This window comes from Grammomys surdaster, unplaced genomic scaffold, assembly GCF_004785775.1.
Source record: "Grammomys surdaster isolate TR1022 unplaced genomic scaffold, NIH_TR_1.0 271, whole genome shotgun sequence".
NCBI classification, from domain to species: domain Eukaryota; kingdom Metazoa; phylum Chordata; class Mammalia; order Rodentia; family Muridae; genus Grammomys; species Grammomys surdaster.
This window is the reverse complement of record NW_021604712.1, coordinates 12,012,859-12,037,935: the sequence shown is the minus strand read 5'-3', so window position 1 is coordinate 12,037,935 and position 25,077 is coordinate 12,012,859. Positions and strand designations below refer to the sequence as shown.

The 25,077-nt window shown below is 39.3% G+C and overlaps 1 protein-coding gene across 2 annotated transcripts in view; it reads right to left on the bottom strand.

The window, feature by feature from the left end:
* Positions 1-25,077, bottom strand: part of Chrna7 (cholinergic receptor nicotinic alpha 7 subunit) — a 112,783-nt gene that overhangs the window by 17,120 nt on the left and 70,586 nt on the right. The gene's annotated exons all lie outside the window — the stretch shown is intronic.

Below are 25,077 nucleotides of genomic sequence, written 5' to 3'. Positions count from 1 at the left end.
CTCTCTCTCTCTTCTCTCTCTCTCTCCCTCCCTCTCTCTCTCTGAAACTCAAGTGTCCAGAGATAATCCTGGCCCTCAGTGGCTCTGAATCTGAACAGGTAACCACATGGCCCAGCCTTGTGCCAGTAGAGCTGTCCCCATAGACACCAGAACACAATAGCAACTGTGTAGGAATCTTCACCCTCAAAGCTGTTAATACTGATAACATTAGAGGCCAGCTCATGATAGTCTAGAGCAGTGGTTCTCAACCTTCTTAAAGCTGCCACCCTTTAATATGGCTCCTCGTGTTGTGGTGACCCCCGACCATTAAATTATTTCCATTGCTACTTCATAACTGTAATTTCACTACTATTAGAATGAAGAGTTATAGTGTAAATATTTTTAGAGACAGGATTGCCAAAGGGGCCTTGACTCACGGGTTGAGAACTGTTCTAAAGGGTCCCACTTCACTCTTTCCTCTGCCTTTGTTTGTATTGAAAAAAGTACAATCTACATCCCCCCACCCCCTGCCAATGACTGGAAAATGCAATGCCTATGCATAGTTCTTGATGACCTCAGATCGGGTCCCATAGTCCCATCAACAGTTGCCTTTCCAGGCTGCCTCAACTCTCCACCAGCCAAGGAGGACATGAACTGGAACTTAGTGTGAGGAGAGCTCTGAGCCGTGTCCTCACTTCTAACCACAGAAAAGATGATGAAGAAATTTTAAATCATATTCTGATTGGGGTTTTCTATGTTGGGATGGTTAGGTAAGTTGGGCAGAGCTCTGTAGATAAAAAGGAAGGTATCTATGTCCCTGGTAGAGGGCATAGTTGCATTATACATGCAGGGCAAACTGGATCATGGAAGCTTTGGGGAGCTGGACTCTGCAGTGTGTCTAACCCCGAGCAGTTATGTGGGGAAAGGGTCTTGGAAGCAAACTGAAGGTGCCCATGGAACTCCAAATTCTGTTTTCAGAGCCAGTAAAAGTGTAAGAAAAGAGAATCTTCAGCACTTAGCTAGATAGTATACGACAGGACTCATGAATCTCTCTTATGAACATCTCTCTTATGAATATCCCCTCAGCTCTGACAGACTGCCTGGTTCTGCATCAAAGAGAATCTTGCCCTAGTCACTTCAGCTTTCTCTATAGCATTGACATTTACTGCAAAGCATGGGAGACCAATCCTATGCCAGGAAGGGGAAAAGTGACCACATCATCTGTGGAGGAAGTCACTGACCTAAGAAAAACAGTGGGGTAGCAATCTCTACAAGGCTCAAGCAAGACCAACACCATGAGGCAAATGTTCACCGGAATAAAACTGTATCCAGGAACTAATAAAGAATTTTAAAAGACACACTGTACTGCTACACACCGGGTAGACAGATACTGATACAGATACTGATATGTAAAATCCATCATGTGGGTTAAGAATGACTCCTGATAAATGAGGTCTCATGAGAAATCAGCCCCTTCCCTCTGAGCTCCAAGTTAAAAATAAAGATGAACGTATTATTTATCTAAAAACAACAAAAACATCAGAAAGGGAGGCAATCCATCTGTCTCAGAACACAGTAACTTTAAGGCACCATTTATTTCTAAAGAAAGAGAAAAAAATACTTTCTAATAACATGTTAAGATATAAAGTTAAGCTTTCATGATATAAAACAGGTCCATATTCAGGTCTCCATAAAATAAACTGTAATAGATAAATTTTAGTTTTACTCTTTTATTGTAAGTGTCTACAATCAGCTATCCATGCAGCCTATCATATCATACAGCCAGAGATTTGAATATCACCAAACTTTCAAGTTCATTTCTACCTACCAAAGATCTTAGGACACTGGTTCTCAACCTTCCTAATGCTGCAACCCTTTAATGAAGTTCCTCATGTTGTGGCAAACCTTAATCATAAAATTATTTTTATTGCTACTTCATAACTATAATTTTGCTACTGTTATGAATCATAATGTAAATATCTGTCTTCCAATGGTCTTAGGCAACCCCTATGAAAGAGTCATTTGACCCCAAAGGGGACATGACCCACAGGTTGTAAACCAATGTCTTAGAAGTTATGACTGAAACACAGGGAGAAAATGTCCAGAAGACTGCACTCAAGGAAGAGAATAACCCATGGGCTAGCAGCAATCCCTGACACTATTATTAATGACACTCTGTTATGCTCGAAGACAGGAGCCTAGCATGGCTGTCCTCTGAGAGGCTCCACCTAGCAGCTGACTCAGACAGATGCAGATACCCACAGACAATCATTGGGTGGAGGTCAAGGACTCTTATGGAAGAGTTGTGGGAAGGATTGAAGGCCCTGAGGGGGATAGGAACTCCACAGAAAGATCAACAGAGTCAACTAATCCGGACCTCTGGGAGCTCTCAGAGACCAAATCATCGAGCAAAGAACACACATCGACTGGATGGAGGACCCTGGCACATATGTTGCAGACGCGGGGCTCAATCTCTATGTGAGCCCCCAACAACTAGAGTGGAAGCTCTCCCTAAAGCAGTAACCTGACTGTACTGACTGTGGTATCCATTCCCTAGCAGGGCTGCCTAGTCTGACCTCAATGGGAGAGGATGTGCCTACTCTGGCAGAGACTTGACCACCAGTGTCAAAGATATGGGGATACCCAGGGTTGGGGCATACCCAGGAGTGGGGAGCATCCTCTCAGAGGAGAAGGGGAGGGAGGATAGTAGTCTCAAGGAGGGGGGCCAGGACCAGCATTTGGAATGTAAATAAATAAAAATTAAAAGAATAAAAATAAAAGGTTAAGTCAGATGTTAAAAAGACCTGACTTGCCAGACTTTAGCAATGGTATCATGGGAAGTAGTTTACATAAATTAAGATGGTATAATAAATGATAGGATTCAAAAGTAAAGAAAAAATAAAGGAAAGAGGATAAAATAAAACAGTGGCTACAAAGGACAGAAAGGTTTCAGAGAGAAGGAAATGGGTGGGGGATAGATCAGAAGATGCAAAATAACAGCTATGCAGGGTCACTAATTTAATATACAACATGAAGTTTATAAATAATAAAAGTTGCACTGTTTGGGGATTCCTTTTAAATGAGTAGAGTTGGCTGGCCCATCCCCTCCCCGCCCCCAAATGGGAGGAAGTAGCTATGGAAGATGTCGGACACATCATTGATTTCACTCCAGTGATCTTTTCACATTTACATCTCCCCTAATATACCATAAATATAAAGAATGCCATTTATTTAAGTATCCTTTCTTTTCCAAGTATTCATTAAATTCAGTATAATACCATGTATGTTTCTGTGATAATTACAACATGGTTTAACATTAGATAGGTTCTAAAAATCTTGTAAATAACACAGGAAGATACTATCCAGCATTCACAATGCTTCTGCGTGTTTCAGATTGGGACCAGCTGAACATCATTAGCAAGTATTTACACCTAACAGGGCATGCCCTTCAAATTGGTTCTTTCTTTTTAAAATTCTCTTACCTAGTTGAGCTTTTGCTCCATATTGTAAATCTCAGGATCTATTGATCCAATCACATAAAATCCTGTTGAGATTTTAGTTGTAGTAACATTAAATTTTGCTTGAGAAAATTTGCTGTCTTTATGGCATTGTGTTTACTAGGCACACACAATGTAGCTAGACATTTAGCAAGTTTTTTTTTTCAATGTATATGGATGTTTAATACCTACAGATGCTGGCTATGAAAATCATCACATCACATTTTCTAATTGTTTGTTGTAAGAGAATGAAAATATATTTCATATTTTTATTATTTTGCCCTATCAAATATATTTTGTGTAGACTCCTTGAAAAAATAATCAATGAATGATGATACTTTATTCTTTTCTAGTGTTTTATCCTTTTACTTTTCTTATCATTTAAAATTATGTGGTTTCTAGAAATTTTTTCATGGTGGCAAGTAACAGTCTTATTTTTTGTCACATACCACACTCACTGACTATTCAAGAAACATTCATTTTTATAGCCTTCCAGGGGCTGTCAGAAACAGATGATGGTACCAGCAAAGATCCTGTTGAAACTTTAGTTGTAACAACACTAAAGTTTGCTTGAGAAAATTTGCTATCTTCATGGCATTGTGTTTATCAGGCATATATATGGAAACTACTCCACTGAAAAAATGGGCCAGACAATTTAACAGACATATCACCAATGAGAAAAAACAGCAATGAGCTTAAGAGAGATGTTCCCTACAGAATAATCTGGAATACACAAATTAAACAATGAGACACCACTACATACCCCAAATCCAGAAGGTTGACAGCAGTAAATGTTGGTAAGATTGTGGAGGTATAGAAAAGATCTCCCATTCTTTGCTGATTGGAATATAGAACAGTAAGTTACTTTGCAAGAGTTTGGAAGTTTCTTACCCAACTAAACACATTCTTATCAATAAATCTAACAATTTTCTCCTAGCCTTTACCCAACGAAGTGGAAGACTTGTATCTACAAAAGTATGCAACTGTTGAGATCAGCTTTGCTCACAGTTGCCAAAGTTTGGAAGAGATGGGTAGGCTCTTCTTTAGGCAAGTGAATAAACCATAGAAACTTCAGACCACCGAAAGTCATTCAGTGTCAAATAAAATAAGATACCAAGCCATAAGAAGACATGGATATATGAAAAATACATGCTACTAAAGGAAAAAAAGCAAATGTGAAAAGGTTGTATGCCATATGGTTTCAATTCTAACTTTCTAGAAATAGCCGGGGATTGGAGGGAGAGGATGAACAGGTCAAAGAAAGCATTCTTGGACACTGAGTATGTTGGCCGTCAGCTCCTTGAGGATTCTAATATTAGAGTCTCTGTGCAGGGCTTACATATCTGGGCCATTAGAATTTAGCCAGTGTTAAGAGTTCTCAGACTGGGTTCTGAGAGCAGAGCCTGGAGGTTTGGTAATGACCTGGAAATCTTTTGACTACCAGCGTCTCTTCTCTTGACTTTTTATAGCCTTTTCTCCTTTAGCCTCAGCACCCTGTTTCCACTCACACAACCATTTTTATCCCTTTCTTCTTTCTGTATGGAATACATTTAACTTGTTCTACTTTTTTCTCCCACTGTTAGGAACTTTTTACACCCAGTGGTCACCACTAAGTAAAGTCTCTTTTCTGAGACTACACTTGAAAGACAGGGTGAGAGATAGGACATCTGCCAAATGCTCAGGCGAGTGAGCCCCATGAGGCTTGCTCAAGCCCTAGGTACAGTCTGGATGACTAATACATGGAATGCCCAGGCAGAACACCAGTCTATCCCAGGGGATGTGCTCTTCCTTTTATCCTCCCTGACAAGGGTGGAATAGTTGTAGAGTCATCTACAACTATTGAAAAAAATGCCATCGATCCCTTGAGATTGGTATTCAAATCACAAATTTTCTCTTTAAATCCTTTCTAATGTAAGTATTGAATGATCCATACTTTTATATTTTTGCATGCAAAACAAACTTGTTAAAGATTTACAATGTCTACCTGGGTATTTACTTCTTTGGCTATTTACTTTTCATGAGACATCTTTTCTGCTTTTGTCTCCTGTGCATATATCATTTAAGGTCTTACTAAATCGCTTACAAATTTTTCTGCTTCAGTTATTGCTGAGAGATTTCTGTTTTGTTTTGTCTTTTGTTTGTCTATTTGTTTAACCAGATGACTAATCTATAAGGTTTTAGGTGATTAACTTCGATGATCTGTTTCTGCCAGCCGGTGCTGACTGACCCACTCACTGTATTCCCTCCTTTCTCTAGCCTCTTGTATGTTCTTTGCACCTTCCCCCTCTCACTACCCAGATGGAGGATAAACATACAACTCCCATTTCTGTTGGTTGTACTCAATACTTTCTAAGTTATATATTTTACTAAAGTTGGTGTCTCTCTGGTCTTCCTGGGCAGCTGGATAAGCATTTTTACTCCATGCACTGTATAAACACTACCTCTCTCACAACTCTTTTCCAATACGTTAATTCTACCCCTGCTTTTGGGCTACTGGTGGTTTTGAACCTACAGCCTTATTATACACTGAGCATTCTATGTCCAAGCTACTCTTCCACCCTTTGTTTTTAACATTAAATTCACCTTTATTGTCTTCTACATCCCAGATTGTTTATATAAGCTCCCCCCAACACACACACACCATTTTACCTGATTTTTAAAATTATTTACTTTGCCTACTCTTCTCATGCCTCACTCCTAAATTTGTCTTCTGGTCATTAAGTTTATGTCAGTGTGCATCCTGTATTTCTTCGGTTTTTGTTTCACTGGGGATGTCTTGATTTTACTCTCAGTATAAAAAGGTTTACCTTGGGACAAAATTCAAGATTGACTATTATTTTCTTTTAATGTTTAAAAGTATTATGATAGTTTGGGCTCCTACTGTTGCCTTTAAAAGCTCTGATTCCATATAATTACCATTCCCCCCTCATCTGGTTATCTTTTCTCCTCTATCTTTTTACAGACCCTCTTTTGGCTTCAGCCTTCTGCAGTTTTATTTGCTCAGCATTCCTTCGGCTCCTTTCTTATTACACATCACTCCTCAGACTCACATCTCCTGAACCTGAGGATTTATGCTTTATACAGATATTATTAAATTCTCAGCAAGTCTTGTGGATCGTGTCTTCTACATAGAAAGCACTGTTTCCGTGGAAAGTTCCCCTTCCCCCACAGCACACACAGGAGTTAGCTGCTCCCACTCTGTTGACAGTGTGACCTATTCTGCAGCTGTTTATAGACTGTAGGCAATTGACAGATGTAGAAAACTGAGCTTTTTGGGAATGGCTTAATTGGTAGAGCTTTGACTCCCTGCCCATTGTAGATAAACAATTTTAATGTTCATTTCCAAATCTTTTTATACCATGTAAATCTGTATTGGTTTGGCTCGTTCACTCAACTGGCCAGAACATCTGCCTTCCCTCATGTGACTTAATACATTCTAAAACATGTTCACTTTTTCATTTATTCGAAAGTTGAACCTTTGCCAGCTTTATAAAGACATTTTTTTAATGCTTTCTCTTCATTCTTTCTATCTCTGCCTTCCACAGTGCCAGCCAAGGTGTAGAACACCTGCTGATTAGGCAAACGTAGGAGCAGAGTCTCTCCTGATGAGAATTCAGCCTTCTAGATCTGTTTTATAGGTGACCTTGGACATTATAAATCTACAATTTACCTGATTTAAACTTAATGGTACCTTCTCTCAAGGACCACTCACACAAAGGAAGCATCTGGGAAGACCTGACGCAGAGATGCCAATGTCACATCTTTGCAATTTCTGTTTACTAGTCTTTCCTACTTCCCTCTGAGTCAGGCAGGAAATTGCTTCCGCTCCATCAACTGCATCTCACCTGGTATCCTATGCCTCCACTGACTTTTTTAATTTGATGACTATTTCTCATTTCCACTAATTTTACTTGATTCTTGCTTTTAAATGGTATGTACCTCTTTTCTTGTGTTTCCAACTCTTAATTGTATTTAATTATGTGCCTTTTACTGTGTTTGTAAATGATTACTCAAAGTGGTTCTTTATTTTGTAATTGTAACTTAACGAGTCCATTTTCAACCAAGAGTCTTTAAAATAGCCTCAATCTCCAATGCATTTCTGTTTTGGGTGTTTTGTTTTGTTATTTGTAGCATACAAAATGGCTATGGAGCCATCAAGGTGGCTTAGAGGGTAAAGGTACTTTCCACCAAATGTGAAACCCTGGGTTTGATCCCGAAGACCCACAGGGTAGAAGGAGGGGACATCAAGTTGTCCTAAGATTGCCACATGTGTGCTGTGGTACATGCTTGCACATGAATGTGCACATGTGTGATCACACATAAATAAATTAAAATGCAATAAAAATAAGAAGGTTAAGTTTAAGAGAAAGGCACAGTCCTGATGGAGGCAGGCACTGAGGGAGAGAAGTGAGTGGTGTCTGTGGCTCCCACCCTCACAGATTCTTGAGCAGCATAGATGCATGAGCCATTTGTTAGTTGGAAAAGCTCAGGGCTCAAATGCTGTCTCACAGCCCCATGTGCAGGGTACATGAACCTTACTGACTGGCACACTGAAATTAATACTGAATTTCTGTAAGATTAAAATGGTTTACTGACATTCGAGGAGGCAGGGCTCCATGTGATGGGCTAAAGGACTACGCCCATCTCCATTACAAACAATTACAAAATAAAGAACCACTTTGAGTAATCATTTACAAACACTGTAAAAGGCACATAATTAAATACAATTAAGAGCTGGAAACACAAGAAAAGAGGTACATACCATTCTTTAGAGCCCCTCAGGTCCCCTGGCTTCTTATGCCAATATAAGTGGACCAAGGCTTTTCGGTGAGATGTTACTATCAAAAATTAAACTCAAGATGCATCCGGGAGCACCACATCTCCATTACAAACTCATAGTAGAGAGTCAACTTCCAGCACAACACAATCAATCTTCCTTTGCTGTGTATTGGAATTTGCCCATCTCCACTTCTCCTAAACAGTCTTGGGTTGATCTCAGCCTCCTCAGCTCTATATATCTCATAAGTTGTAAGAGAGTATGCACAGGCTATTTGTCGGCGTTGGTAGATAATTAACTTTGTGACCTGCAATTGTTGAATTAATTAGCCAGGATACAATATAGGAAGAAGAGCTGGGCTTAACCTTATGAGCCTGCTAATAGCTTTCATATTCCTTGTAACATAGTTCCACCTATCCCACAGAACTCTATGTGGAAGAGTTTATGGGATACCAATAAAAAATAATTTCAATTCCCAAATCATGTGATCCAATGTGTTCTACCAGCTTTACGTCCATGGAGAAAGAGGAGAAAAGAAGTTGGCCAGCTAAAAAGAAAATATCCTGACTAATGCTATTTATTAGGTATGCTAAGACTGCTCACGACCATGGAGATTTACTTGCATGTATTGCTGTTTCTCTGGGCCAGCCTATCCCCAAGCAAAGAGGCGGACCTGGTACCTATGCAACCTAAGAGCTTCCAGAACAATTTGGGGGATAAAGTTCATGTTGAGGTTTCCTAGTGATTGATCAGAAAGTAATTAGTCTGACTGTTTTGAGACAGGTCCTTGTTAAATAGCCTAAACTGGCCCATTGCAGCTCAATCACTTAGATGTATGGATATCAGCACTATGAGAGCACACATAAAAATAACTAAGATAGCTATAAGTTTCAAATGGTGATGAACTGTTTAGAGATCATCTAACTAACACACAACAGCCATATCAAAACAAGGAGAGAGCAAAGCTGTCTCCAGCCCAAGTCCCTCCCAGCTCTTTTGTGGGTACCCAGGTATGTGCAAGCATTCCAATCTCTCTATTTTTTGCTCTCGACTCCTCTTCTATGAATACAGTAAAGAAGTATATAGTAGACAAGTCTCTCACTATATAACCAAACTAATCACAAACTTGATCTTGGACTGCCAAGAGTCCTTCAGGATTCTAAAAGATAAAACTAATGTCTGTTTAAAGACATAAAGGCTGTGTGTCTTCTTTGGGCAGCCCAAGTTCCCTGTACATCATTAGTCCTTCTAAGCTGGAAAAGTAACTGCACATAACACATAAAAGCATGATGACTATGAAGGGTGCAGAGATGCCACAGGAGTGACAGGTGTCACCCTGTGACACACGGCTAATGACCCAGGCTTTTCCCTTTGTCTCACATATTCTACAGTGTATACCACAGAAGGCTATACCACAGATATAGGTGAAGCCAAAATAACTCCCAAGAACTCTAATTCTCTCTAGAAAAAATAACTTATGAACAGTTGCTTGGCTCAGCAAAATGCAGAAAATCAAGCCCCTTCATCACAGTTCCAGTGAGGGTCTGACCTTTGATTTTATCAGATAAAAAGGAGACCTCTTTCCTGTAAATGGTTAAAATGATGCTAAAAAGGGCCATATCAGGGTACAGGGCTTAGTCTTAACTCAGCAGTAATAAGCTTCCATCTGTGTTGGAGGACACTCAGAGAACTGGGGCTTCTCTGCCCTTCGTGCAGTAACAAGAGCCCTTGTCTTTAAGGTATTAGTGGAAACTGTATGAAAAGTCTGGACATGCCCTATACCTGACAAGAAAAACTGATACCTCCTTCCTCCACTTAGAGTCTCACTAAGTAATGCCCGAAGTGTACAAGTAATAACATTACTTTGTCTAGTTTTAAAACCTTTAGAACAAATTAAATTCTACAAGTGTCTATAGTCTCTAATGTTAAGAATGTCACCACAAAAGAACTGGGACCCACAGCAGAGATTTCCCTACTTCCCTGTAACTCATCCACCCAATGTCACTACCATTTGTAAATACCTTGATTTATGACTTTCATTTTCTGACTACAAAGAACTTCTACAATGGATCATGTCATTCAGGGGGAAAATCTATCCAAGATTCTTCTGAGCCGTGGTAGCTTATGGCTAAGAATAAACTCTCTCTTATTCTATTAAAAACACATCAGCCGTACCAAAACTCTAAGAAATTCTTAACTCTAAGAAGAAAAGAAACATGGTAGATGCTGAGCCTGAGGTGGTATAGCCTAGAATTCTGGAATTTTCTGAGATGGCTTTTAAAATTACTCACACACCGATGCACCTTAAAGCAAAGAGGACTGTCCCTGAAATGAAGGAAATGGAGATGTTCTCAGCAAGAAATAGCTGATACAAAAGAAGTTCAGTGGAAAATTGGAACTGAAAAATAGAGTAGCTGGGGTTAGAAATACACAGGCAAGGCTCAGAGGCAGAGCAGAGAGAGACACAGAGAGAATGGGTGTCTTGAAGGTGGAATGAAAACTTCCAATCTGAACCATAAGGTCAAAGAAAAAAGTATCTTAGAAAATGAGAATAAAGTTTATGGCGAATGTAAGATGATAATGAAAGACCTGGAGGTATTTGTGTTGAGTCTCAGAAATAAAAGGATGTGAAAGAAAGAAGACGAAGAGCGAAAAGTATTTGAGGACGCAATGGCTAAAAACTTTCTCAAATTTAGCAAAAAAAAAATATATATATATAAATATAGACTTAAGAGGCTGAGTAGAGCATAAGAGGAACCCAAAAGAAATCAAGCCAATACTCATCATGATCAAAAACCTAGAAACTGAATGAAAAGGAGAATCTTAGGGCAGCAGCAGGTAGAACATAGAAGGAGGGGGGAACAAAAGTGCTGAGACACAGGCATTATCAGGGAGGAGAAGCAGATGTACAAATGCACCTCAAGTGCTGACAGGGGAGGGCGGTCAGCACAGGACTCTGCCCCCTGGAGATACCATCCAGGGAAAGTGAAGAAATGCAGAGAAAAGACTAAGTAGGCTGATAACCAGGGAAATCGCTTCATAGAAAATGCCTGAAGGAAGTTCTTGAAAAGAGAAAATAAAGAAAGAAGATAATGTTTTTATATTTGAACTAGTAAGAAATACTAATACCACTATACCACAAAACTTGATCTATGTGTAACAGGAAATATCCAAAAACACCCTAGGACAGATAAACAAAGAGATACTCTCAAAACATTATACAAAAAAATTTTCATTTTTTTTTTTTTAAAAATGTTAGGTTGCCCCACAGGAATGAAGGCAGAGCAGATGAATATATGTATATATATATATATATATATATATATATATATATATATATGTATATGTATATATATATATATATATATATATATATATATATATATATATATATATATATATATAATATGACTATCAGACAGAGTCGACCTTACAGCAGAGAAAATTGTGAGAGACGGATGTAAATTCACATAGTGATAAAAGCTCAAAGCTCAATCCACCAAGAAGACACACACAGCCATCAAAAATGTATTCTCAAACAAGGAAGCTGTAAACATCCTACAATATATTTACAGGCTTCAACGCTTCTTTTAGTAAGAGATGTCAAGACAAGCCAGACAGGCAGGCATTTTACCAACTATCTACCAAGAGATTTTAATTTGAATTTACAAAACTCACTAGCAACAATAGGGGAAAAAAGTGCATTTGTTTGTTTGTTTTTGTTTGTTTGCCAGCACCTTTGAGCACTGAACAGGATAGACATATCCTGAGCCACAACACAGACCTCAGTAAATGTAAAAGAAGTAAAACATCAAACAGTGGTATCTGTCCACAGAAGACTTACACCAAACGTGACAAAAGGCTTCACATCTGTGGAAATGAAATGCCAATATCTAATCTATGACCCAAAGAAAAAGCAGCAAGGGAACAAAATCCGCAAAGGACTGAATGGAATCAAATTGCCTCAATAGGAGCTGGGGGAGAGCTCAGGTGGTGAAGTGCTTGCTACTCCAGCAAGGGGACTCAAGTCTGAACAATAGAACTCCTGAGAAGGGGGGAAGCTCAGCATGGTGTCTGAAGCTTAAAGTGCCCTACTGGAGAGACAATGGCCAACAAGCTATCCCCCTGGGGTGTGTGGGCCAGGAGCACATGAAGAATGGCCTCTCAGTTTGTACTCTAGCCTCCACATGCATGATCATACACCTGTGAAACACACAGTGGGAAAAAAAATCAATGTATGTCATCTTCTGGTGAAGCAGAAAGAAGAATATTATAATAGTCAATGTTCCCATTAGGAAAGAGGCAGTGTAAAAGCTACACTCTCTGCTAATACAAATACTCTAGGAGAAAACAGAAAAGTCAGGTAGCAGATGGGAATAAGTGATAAGCACACATCCATATAACCAGGAAGAGTAGGAACAATAGTGAAAACCAACTTAACAGAAGTCAGCTTCCTCGAAAGATCAACAAAGTCGACAAACTAAGAAATGAGTCCAGGTATACCCGTAGACCTACAGACTAGGTATCAAAAGGACGGTATGAGGGGACCACAAACCTCCTCACACATCAGCAACTTACATGAAATGCTTTACTCCTTCAGATTCATACATCTCCCAAACACAGCCAATGGCTATATGTGAGCAGAAGAGCCCTCTAACAATCAAACAAAACCCCGCTTGATGAAAATTTCCCAAACCAAATAGATTCTGTTGGTTGCCCAGGAGTCTTTCAAATATTTAAAGAAAAGTTGATATAAATTCTACTCTTCCAGAAAACAGAAGACGAGGGAGCAATTACTAATGCAATGCATTTTTAAAAAGGCCAGTACTACTCTATCACCTAAACCACACAAAGACTGGATAGAAAAAAGAGAATAAAACAAACCCCCCAAATTAAAGCATGGATCTTCCCTCATGCAATTAGATAAAAATTCTAACATCTCGGCACATACCACTCAGTGGTAGCCATGAGGAGGCACACACAACAGTTACAGCTTGTTCCATTGTATAAAAGAGAAGAAAGAAAGAAGGAAAGAAAGGAAGGAAGGAAGGAAGGAAGGAAGGAAGGAAGGAAGGAAGGAAGGAAGGAAGGGAAAAAACTAGCTCAATGTTTGTGATTTTATCAATAAAAGCTGCCGAATCAGTAAGCTAACAAGGGAAAGCACTCGATCATATCAATTCCTGCAATAAATGCAAGCTTTCAACATTCATCTTTAATACAAATGCTCAGAAAACTTAATAGAGGGAGCTTTCCCAGCTGAAAGCAAAAGAAAATGTCACAGCTAGCATTATACTTAATAGTGAACTACAAGAGGGTGTTGACACTTTTTAACATAATGCTGAATGTATAAGCAAAGGAAGTAAAGAAAATAGAGGGCATGGATATCAGAAAGAAATAGAACTGTCCTTGTTACTGGGTTACTGAAAAACCTCTGGGAATCCCCATCCAAAAAGAACAATAAACCCCACTTAGAACCACTGAAAGAATTAAAATCAGAAGACACAACGTCAGCATGCAAAACTGTGTGCATATATATATAAGCAATAAATTTACAAACAGAAAACACAGAGCCCATGTGGCCGGGCCCCAAATAAGCTTTAATAAACAAAGAAAGTTAACACAAGGTACAAAGCCAGGACACATGGTGCTGGTGAAAGAAATCACAGAGAAATTGATCACAGATGGGAAGACAACACAGTCAATATGCCATGGGTATATGAATAAACCCACACAGACATATACATAATTTAAAATGAAAAATATAAATCTTTAAAATAACTTTATTATTGAAAAATCTAGTTAGATGTGTTTCCTTGTCTTTTTTCCAATTTCTTATGCTCTATAATTATTTCAAAACTTTAAAAGTTTTACACTTACCAAGCACCCAACAATGGAGACTTAGTATACAATTCAATGTTTATACTAATGTTTATACTTAATGTTACCATTGAAATGAAGTCAGTGAAAAGCATTTCTGAGGACTGAGGAATGCTTTTACTGTAACCACATGGAATGGACTAAGTGAATAGACTGAGGGAAGAGACATAAAATGAAATTTGTTCTTTTACAGAAATAGGCTCAGAAATTTAAAAAAAAAAAACTATTATTTCCCATAACTGTAAGTCCTTATCTTCTGAAATCTGAAATTTTCTTTGCTCTACCCTAAATATGAAGTTCACTGACAAATGAGGTCCACAAAGTCACCATAAAGGGAATGAAATGACAACACCCATCGGCAGGTTAGAAAGCACAGCCTTCCAAGCCAGATGGCACAGGAGTCCAGTAGGTCAGCAGACAGAGAATAAACAGCATAGGATTGATTCATAACAGTGTAAGAAGTGTCAGATGCAAGTAGAGTCTACACCATGTTCTGCCCACTAAGAACACCAACGAAACTGTTAAGAAGCACAGCACACTCCTCCTATTCACTACAGATGTGTATAGAATCATGAAATGGCTCATTAGAGTCAAGTATTGATGCATCCATGAGAGAAATGAGCAGCACAGCCAGTGCACTAAGATGGTTAAATCCAAGGTCCTGCTCCTTCTTCTCCACAAGCTGTGTGCTGAGAGCACTATTCATCATTCTGTAGGTTTTCTAGGGACAGCGGGAGACAAGATTGTAATTGAGGTTTAGTGCATGAGCTGAAACTCACAGCTTTCAGCCACCCAATTCCTCCTAGTTTCCACCTAATTAAAGGAATGCAAGCTGGTATTCATGCTCAGTGGGGCAGAGTCTCTCACAGTTGGATCCAGGGGCACCACTTTCAGGTGGCTGATTACTGAGCTTCACATTCCACACCTACCATATCCGACCCTGTATGACACAGAGCAATCTCCAAGTTGTTAAACATTCAGGAGCTTCTCAGAGACAGCAGAGCATGAAGCAGAAGTCCCAGCGAGTTGCAGCCTCTCAAAACGGAGTGAGGAGGTTCAAAGGACCAGACAAGGACACTTGTCTGGAGCACACTGAGATTGGTCAAAGCCAGTCTGAGATCCCCTCTTAACCCATCACTTGGCATACAAAGACTGCAGAAGACCTTTGGTGACTGTGCCCTACCTGGTACAACAAAAACGGAGCACTTTTATAACCTTGACCCTGAGACCCTCATACAGCAATATTGCTGCAAGACTCAGCTGTTTGCCGAAACACACTGCTGCCAGGAGTGAGGTGTGGGGTTAGAGCTGTTTCTGAACTGTTTCACTGCTGGATCTTCAGTTTGCAGCCTCCTGAAATGATCTGCAGAATTTACACCAGATTTCTCCTCCTCCATATTTTATGGTCATCATCATTAATATACGTGAGGCGCATTCCATCTCAATTCACTGAGCATTCTTCGACAGCTAACTCAGCTGTTAACTCATCCATGCTTGAACCTCCTCTCTTTCCAAGTTCATCAGCTGAGTAATCACCTAGAAGTAACAACATCATTGCTTCCTACTCATAATATTGAAATCTCTTATTTTTAACCTTCTCTTTTCGGTGCTCTGGCTTGGGTCTCTATCAGAGAGGTAAGTGCGGTGATCTCTTATTCAGAGACCTCCAGAAGACTCAATCAAAAGAGTATATCATAAATACAAGGGCTTAAAAGGTCAGTTTACATGTTCACTAGATAGGGAGTCCTGTGAAGCTGGGGAATATCAGTAGATGCTCAATCAAAAAAACCTATGCATAGGCTGCAACTCTCTTCTGCTTTTCATCCCACTCAGCCACAGCCTATCAAGTGCCACTCAAATGCAGAACCCTCCCCTCCATTCCCTGATCCACTTTCCCACTATCTCTAGAAAGCAGCAGGCATTTCTCAACCCACTCAGGTGTACATGTAAAATTGACCATTACATTACTGAAATCAGTTTGGAGCTACTATGCAGAAAACCATAGTCTGCTTGGCTCAAGCCATACCTTCTTAAGTGTTTTTGTGTGTGACTCCTTTCCAACATTTTTACACCACTCTGGGTAGATAGGCATATAAAATATGTGCATAAATCAAACATTTATTGAGTTTAAAAATCACAGAAGAATATTACTTTATGTTTTGTGTAGGGTCTCATGTAGTCCAAGCTAGCCTTAAACTTACTATCTAGCTGAGTATGGCCTTGAACTCCTGAAACTCCTGCCTCCCTAGGACAGGTGCTAGGATGACAGGTATGGCCACCATATCCAGCAACTGAAAATGTATTGTAAAGTGATTACCTACAGTTTACCATTCATTAGAGATGAAAGTATATTGGCATACTAATGAAAGAGATGTATGTGTTTATTTTTGATTATTTAATTAAAATATTTAATTATTAAATCTTGGCATAACATTTAGTACTACAAGTCACAGAGAATTTTCAGCATTTTTCAGTTGATTGATATTTTGATTTTAGATTCATAAAGGTTGAGAATGTCACCTCACAAAAATGGTACAACATAGGCAAGAGTGTGATTTAGAGTCACTTGAGAAATTCTTGGAAATTCCATCCTAATCCCTCGCCAAAATTCATTTAACAGCTGCTTTCTTTTATGAACCCCAAATCAGCAACTCAAAATGGGCAATTTAAAAATTCAATCATTTTATTGCAATTCAAAGTTATACTAATTTGGTAAATGCCAGAATGACAATAGGAAATGATTATAACTCTGTTTTGCATAGTTTAACTGCTGTTTCTGTAATAGCAGAAAAGTTGTGTGGTTTTTCAAAATCCACAGGTGACAATATGCAATAGTGTTTCAGCCATGCCCTCATTAAGCACCAGCTGATGATGCCAGCATGGAGATTATCTATGTGTGCTGTGCTCTGAACCAGGCTACAGAAGGCTATGGCACACAACACAGGCTAGCCCCGAGAAGCATGACCGATTCACTGTGCATTTGATGTTTCTATTCATTTGTAGTTGTTTAGAAACCTTTACCTGTTGCTAATTTCTCATGTCTACATTGTTGTAGAACCTGATGGGTCCCATGACCCACAGTGTAAGTAGCTGAGATTTAAAAACAAAGGGTTTGTCTCCAGCGGTTCTGAAAGCTGAGAAAAAAAAAGATGAAGGTGCTAGCAGACCCAGTTCCAGAAGAACCCACTCTCTGGTTTGCAGAAGCACGTCTTCTCACTACATCTGCCAGGAGGCAGAGGAAGCCCACCTTTGCGTCTCTTCTCAGATCAGCCCTGATCCTATTTATGACTCTCCCACCTCATGACTTCATTGCCTCCCAAACCCTGCAGCTGATACTAATAACTTGGGGGTCGTGATCTCAATACACGACTGGATTAGAAGCACAGCTATGTAGTTCAAACATGTCACCCTGTCTATGATATGGATGCATCTGACATTTCAAGTGTAGGCTATGTTTACTTTGTTATTGTAGATGGCACTTAGCCAATCATGAGTGTTGTCTTTTAGTCTTAGTGTGATGTGAAGGTAAATACTTTTTTCAGTGTTTCAAGTATCCTTAACATAACTTTTATCTTTTGGGTACAGGTTAAAACTCTTTACATGTTTTAATTCTGTCTTATCTAACAACTCACCTTTCCTGAGACTGTTTTTTTTTTTTTTTGCCAGTTTCACCTTGATGATAAATTAATATTGACTGCTTGGCCTTTGAAGCCACATGACTGTGTTACTATGATTTTTCAACAGAATTCCCTTTAAGCAATATGAAATATCTACCATGTCTTCTCATGCACTCTGTCTTAAATCTTGGTTAAATAAGAATATTAAATCCAGTTTTTCTTTTATAATATTTTGCAGACATGACTTTCAATTGCCTCTGTTTTCAATCACCTTGATTAAAACCTACTTTTGGTATATATCTGATTTTAATTGTTTTTAGTATGATTTTTGTCTAAGGGAAACATATTTAAATTGATATTATTTTGTAGTTAGTGACTACTAAACTCTAACTGACTGCTGCTTCCCAGTATTTGTCCTGGTGCCATATTCTCTCTAATGTTGGGAGAAAGAAAACCTTTTGATTGCCCCTTAAAGTATAGAACTGGAGGCCTGTGGACTAAAGTAACAAAGACAGATTAGCAGGAGCAAACATATTTTTTATTCATGGATGCATGAGCACACAGAAAAAAATATGACTTTCCAAATAACCCAAGGTGATGGGTGATTCAGCAAGCTACAAGGCAAAAAAACGTCTCCATGGAAAAAAAAGTGAATTTACAGATAGAAAGCAGTAACAGAGTTTGTGATGTTTGTTTATGTAGCCCCAAGTAACCTTCACTGTCTTCTTTGTGGACACTAAAACATCACTGGAAAGAGATCCAGAGAGCCTGTTCCCAAAGGTTTGTGCTTTCAGCACAGAGGAAGCTCTGCAAAGGCTTTTTCCTGTACTACTGAATGTCAGATAGCTTTAGCTTAAAATCATCTTCGGAGACAGGGCAAAGCTCAGTGGTAGAGCATTTTGTCAGACTGAGGAAAGCCTTGGGCTCCATCGCCAACACTACTCAAAACAAAAACAATAAAAACAACATAAAAGTCTCCACTTACTTCTGTGGTCCAAGGAGATTGCTATATGTTTCTCTTCCTGCATTTTTGTTGTTCTTTCTTTATTATCAAATGGTCTGAAGTGCACAACACTGCTTCTGCTCCTCTCATAGCTACTCCAGCACTTGTATACCTAACTAGAACCTTTTTTTATCAGACATAAACCAGAGAAGCCCTTCTATAATCTTCCATTGTTACTTTCATGTTGCTAATATTGTTATATGTTCTACTCTGCAGCTTATGCAAGCTTCTTCAAAACAGACCACATACCAAGACACAAATCTCAACAACAATAACAATGAAAAGAAATAATTCTGTGCACCCTATCTTAGAATAAAGCAGGAAGGCATAAAATCAACAGCGGAAGACTCTCTAAGAACAACAGGAACTCATGGAGACTGATACGTTAATGAATGATGAATGAGTCAAAAAGAAAATATAGTTCATTGGGGCCGGCTTACAGTTTCAAAGGTTTAGTCTATTATCATTACGGTGGAAAGCATGGTAGCATGCAGGCCAACATGGTGAGGGAGTTGGAGCTGAGAGTTTGACATCTTGATCCACAGGCTGCAAGGAAAGACTGTGTGCCATACTGGACATAGTTTGAGCATAGAAGACCTCAAAGCCCTCCTCCACAGTGACACACTTCCTTCAACAAGGTCACACCTCCTAATATTGACCCTATGGGCCAAGCATTCAAACACATGAGTCTGTAGAGGCCATCCCTATTCAGACACTACAAAACCCAAATCAGTAAGATAGGAAGCAACTGAAGATAGGAGCAGAAATTAATGAAGTAGAAACAAAGAAAACAAAAGAAAGGATCAACTATTTAAGAGCTAGTTCTTTAAGAAGATAAACAAAATCAATAGACCTTTAGCACAGTTAACAACAACAAAAAGGACTCAAATGAACAGAATCAGGGAAACACAACAGACACCATATATACTCAGAACACGAACTGGTAATCACTTAAAACCCTATATTCCATTAAGTTAAAAAGCCTAATAAATGAATACATGTATAAATGCATCTGAACCACCAAGATTGATGAATAGGAGATCAACAACACAAGCAGACGCATAGAAGATAAGGAGGCTAAACAGGAAAGTCTTCTGGTTTAAAAAACAAAAGCAACCAAAAACCCAGACCCAGACGGACTCACAGCAGAATTCTACCAGGATTCCAAAGAAAGTCTACAATCAATACTTCTTAAATTACTCCAAAAAAAAATAAGAGAAACAATGAAAGAAACAAAGAAGGAAAAGAAAAAGAAGTTAGAAACTGAAGAAAAACTTCTAAACCCCTTCTTCTGTGAAGCCAGAATTTGGTATCTAATATCAAACCTAAGTTTAAAAAGGAAGAAAAGAAAATTGGAGGCCAATATCTATGATGAATACAGATATAAAAATTATTGATGAAAACTTGCAAATTAAAAATGAGTACATTCTTAAAAATCCACCCAACACAATCAAGTTGCCTTTATCTAATAGATGCAAGATTTGTTTAACAGGTCAATAAATTTAATACAGCATATAAATAACACATGATCATTTAAATATATGCCAAAGAGCCTTTGACACAAACCAATATGGCTTCAAGATAAAAGCCTAGTACTGGAGGGAACATAGCTTAATGTAAAGCTACATTTGAAAAACCCACAGCTAACATCATCCTAACAGAAAGGAAGAAGCAATCCCACAGAAATCAGTAGTGAGACAGACTAGTCCACTCTCCTTACTCCTGATTAAGAGAGTGACTAGAACCCTAGCTGGGGTAATAAGACAACAGAAGAAACTAAAGGGATACACAGAGGGAAAGAGGAAGTTAAAGTCTCTCTATTGGTATAAAATGTGATATTCTATATAAGATACAAAAGTGATATAAAATCTCTTCTGGAAAATGATAATTGGGATATATTATGTAAAAAAAAATCTAGTTTCAATAAAAGGAAAAAACTTCTAGAAAAGATCAACAGTTTAAGCAAATTAGTAGGGAACAAAATCAGTATCCTTGTTAAGTATAAATAATAAGCATGTTGAGAAAGATATTGTGAAACACTCCCACATACAATACACACACACGCACACACACACACACACACAGACACACTCATAGACAGAGAAAAAGTCTAAAAAAGGAGAGAAAATACATTTACAATATGCTTGGGAGAAAAAGAGAGAGGGGGAGGGAGGGAGAGAGGGGGAAGAGGAAGGAGGGAGGGAGAGAGGGGGAAGAGGAAGGAGAGAGGGAGAGGGAGAGGGAGGAAGAAAGAGGAGGAGCAGGAGGAGGAGGAGGAGGAGGAGGAGGAAGAGGAGAAGAAGCAACAGCAGCAGCAGTAGCAGCAGCACTGCTGGGAGAGGTGGGGGAGAGGAACCACCATGCTGGATAAGAGTGGACGACAGGGAGGCATAACCACCATGTAGGAATCAGGAGAGTGCAGTCCAAAAGGGGTGCCCAACTGGGTCCAGGGCAGCTAAAGCAGAATACAGAATTTAGTAAGTGATAATTCAGGATTAGCTGTGGGAGGTGGATTAACCGCATGGAGGTTAGGAAGTGGCCCAGCTACTGCACTGATTAAGGCATATCAAAATACAAAGACTGGATATGTATTTTTCATTTGGGAACCCAGAACATTGGAGCAGATAGTAGGAACACAGTGATGGGATATATATGTTTATTTGTATATGTATATATGTACATGCACATGTACATATATACATATATACATATATGTGTGTATATATACACATATATGTGTATATATATGTATATATATGAAAAACATTGCTACACTTAACAGCTTGAAAATTGGTGGAGTCACTATTGAAATTAGTGTGGAAAGTTCTGAAAACCCTAAAAGTAGATTGACCTCACAACCCAGCTTTACCACTCCTTGGCATATATACTCAAAGGATACTCTAGATATACTCGCTTAGTCATGTTTATTTGCAATGTCTAGGAAATGTAAAATACCTAAATGTGTGAAGCACACCACAGGACATATCACCTTGCACTACCTCCGATGGTGCAGCTGAAATCCTAAGGTTGGGTGAGCCTGTTCCCTCTGCAGCTGCAGCCCTGTGGCCCAATGCTCCCTTTCCCTTCTATGTGGGTAATGTATGTATAGATCACTTCTTGAGGAGCAGTGGGAATGGGTGCAAATTCCCACAAGCTGGGTTAGAGCAAACTCCAGCTGATATTAGCCTTTCGTATGTTATTCACTCCTCTTTTCTTAGGCAGCTTATGATGTTAAAAAAACAAAAACAAAACCTTCCCATTGAGTTCCTGTGAAATATTTATTATATAGACTTCACAGTCCCACTGCTGTGTCCAAAGCGTACCTCAAACAGCCACACTGTTGGGCATGATTGGCTTCGGCCTCTAAGGTACAGGAGCACAGGGAAGATTCCACGTACTTGGCTGATGTCACATCCAAGACAGTCTTATTTTAGTCATTAAGGGAGTAGCTTCGCCTCTGTTGGAAATTCTGCTCAAACTCTCACAGGGTAATTGGAACTTTTCACCTCAAGTTCCATCACAGGAATGCTTCTGCAGTAGTTAATTTAGGGATTGGGTCAAAAACAAGCTGGGCATCCAATACAGAGTAAAACTCATTATGAAGTGACAGTTGTGGTAGTCCCACACCAGCTCAGGAATAAAGTAAATCCCCATCTCTAGACAAAGAAGCATGCTTAGTTGGGGGCAGTGTGGAAATTTCATAGCAGCTAAGAAAGAGATGACACTCCTTTCCTAGAATGAGAGGAAAGCTGAGGCAGGCAGAGCTGTCCAGGGAAGATGTGAGCATGAACACCGCTTAGAGGAAAGAGCACACAGTCTGCTTTTACTTCTGATTTTGACTTGATACATCAAAACCATACACATTTATATGGTACCATGCACTATGATGATGCATGTATTCACTATAGAATGTTAAAATCAGAGTAAGCATCATTATCATCTCAACATTCTTTTACTTTGTGTGGAAAATATCTATAATCCTTTGTTCCAACTTTCTTGAAATGTACAGCTTTTGTTTGAATATAAATACCCCTCCCCAATCCCATTAGTTGAAGTCTTTGTTGTATCAATGAGAGGAGATGGACATGTTTTAAAAGGTGGGTCCTATTGCAAAGTTTTAGGTACTGTAACTTGCACCTAAGAATGACTATGGGACTCTCCATGTTATCACCAAGATGTGTGCCATCATAAGCCCAATGGAATGACATCAACTGGTCATGGACAGAAACCTCTAATTCCATGAGCCAAAAATAAATCTGGCATTTTTTGAAAGTTGTGTATACATGTGTGTGGTAGTTTAAACGAGAATGGCTTCTATAGGCTCATATATTTGAATTCTTGGTTCCCAGTGGGTGGATCTGTTTGAGAAGGATTAGGAGATGTGACCTTGTTGGAGCAGGTGTGTTACTGGCGGCTGGCTTTGAAGTTTCATAAAAGCACCTGGTCCCAGTTAGATCTACCTTGTGGTTATATTTGAAAGTATGAATTCTTAGCTACTGCTCAAGCACCCTGCCCTGATGGTCATGGACTCGAACTCTATGCAATTGTGAGCTCCAAACAAACTCTTTCTTCTGTAAGTTGGTTTTGTCATGGTGTCTTATTATAGCAATAGAAAAATAACTGAGACAATTTGTTACAATGACAAAAAAATAGCTAAATATATTGTCATAATCAATATTCTCCTTACCGTACAACTTGACTCATAAAAATGTAAAACCCAGGAGTTCTAAAACTTTACATGCACTAAAACATGCACTTTTAGACAGGACCAGAGGCATGAACAGGTAAATCAGATGATATACGACCAGAGAGCTAGCTGTGTGACTGTAGGCAAAGGACCAATCATCTCCGTGTACCAGTTTCTGCTTTTGAGGAGTATGTATGAGCATGCCAACTTCATAGTCTAGGAAGGACAAAAAGCCCTGGCACCAAGCAAGTACCCAGTAGACAAGACTAGGCTCCAGTATGTTGAAGTAACAAGTCAAGACAACTTAAGCTCAGCTGATACCACTCGAACTTTTACAGAAGGTGCAAAACACCGTAGGCTAAGAGTCACATAGTAACAGGTACTAGTAGCAGACACAGCAGTTTCCAGGCAGCCTGAACTAGCTGGACTCACAGTGGCACATGGCAATGCCACCAATATGCCTCCTTCCTTTTCTCCAAGTTACTGAGAGAATCAAGAGAAATAACATAGGCTTACTGCCACGAGCAGGATGTGTGTACCGTGCAAAAGAACACAAAGTAACTTCTGCACAAGGACACCTGATGGCTACCAGTTGTTAGCAAGAGGGAAGGAAACTATGAAAAGGCCCTTGTAAATTATTCAGAGCAAAAGAGAAATGAAACAGAAATTCCATTAAAAAAAAAGATCAGACAATTTCATTTCATTCACACAGTCAGGCCCCCGACCTGGGGTCCTCATTCTCCACCCTGTTCCTAACTCTCTCTCCAGTTGCTGACCTTATCCTGCCACCCAATTCTTTTAGCCATGCAGGTCCTTTTTATTCCTATAATGGATTCAGGGACATGTTCTTGTCTCAGGGTCATAAAAATAGATACATTTTTCTTTTTAAAAAAATGATGATACTTGCAGAAATATAAATGAGACATTTGTCAAAGAGGACTTTTAAGTCATTCATTGCCAAGCAAACAGCAAGGCATAGCAAACAATTCTGAGATGCATCCAGAAAGGAGACATATGCACAGCCATCCGAGAAGTCTCACTTGACCTGTGAAGAGAGAAAGTCACTCACCACACAGAATCCATATGCTTTCCCATGGAATACAATCATTTGTTTTGCTATCAGTTTTCCAGAACTTCCAGAGTTGACAGTATTCAGACAATAACAGGCACAGTCCATTGCAGAAGCAGAGAGCCAGCTGGTTCAGGGAGCACACCAAGAGGAGCTATCAATAGCCCCTGGGTATCTCAGCCTCCTTTATGTGGGGCACATGGACTGTGCCACCAGACATAAGAACTGGTAAGGTTGAGTAAGCCTAAACCCCAGGGAAATTTCAGAATTGAGAATGGTAAGCATGAGGCCAGCTTCCTGCCAAAGACCTGATCTGGAGCATGTAACCATGACACCCCACTGAGAGAACCATGACAACAAGACACATAGCATAAAAACTCCATGCTCATGAGATATCTAAATAAGCCCTGAGTGTTTGGCCAACAAGCTTCTCTTCCTGGGCATCCCTTCCTGCAAAAGGTATTTAATCCCTGGTTCACACTGAGTAAGATGTATGCTTTCACATTCACTATCAAATAAAGCAATTTGGATAAGCAAGGACCATCTCCTTTATCAAGGATTGCCGCTGGGG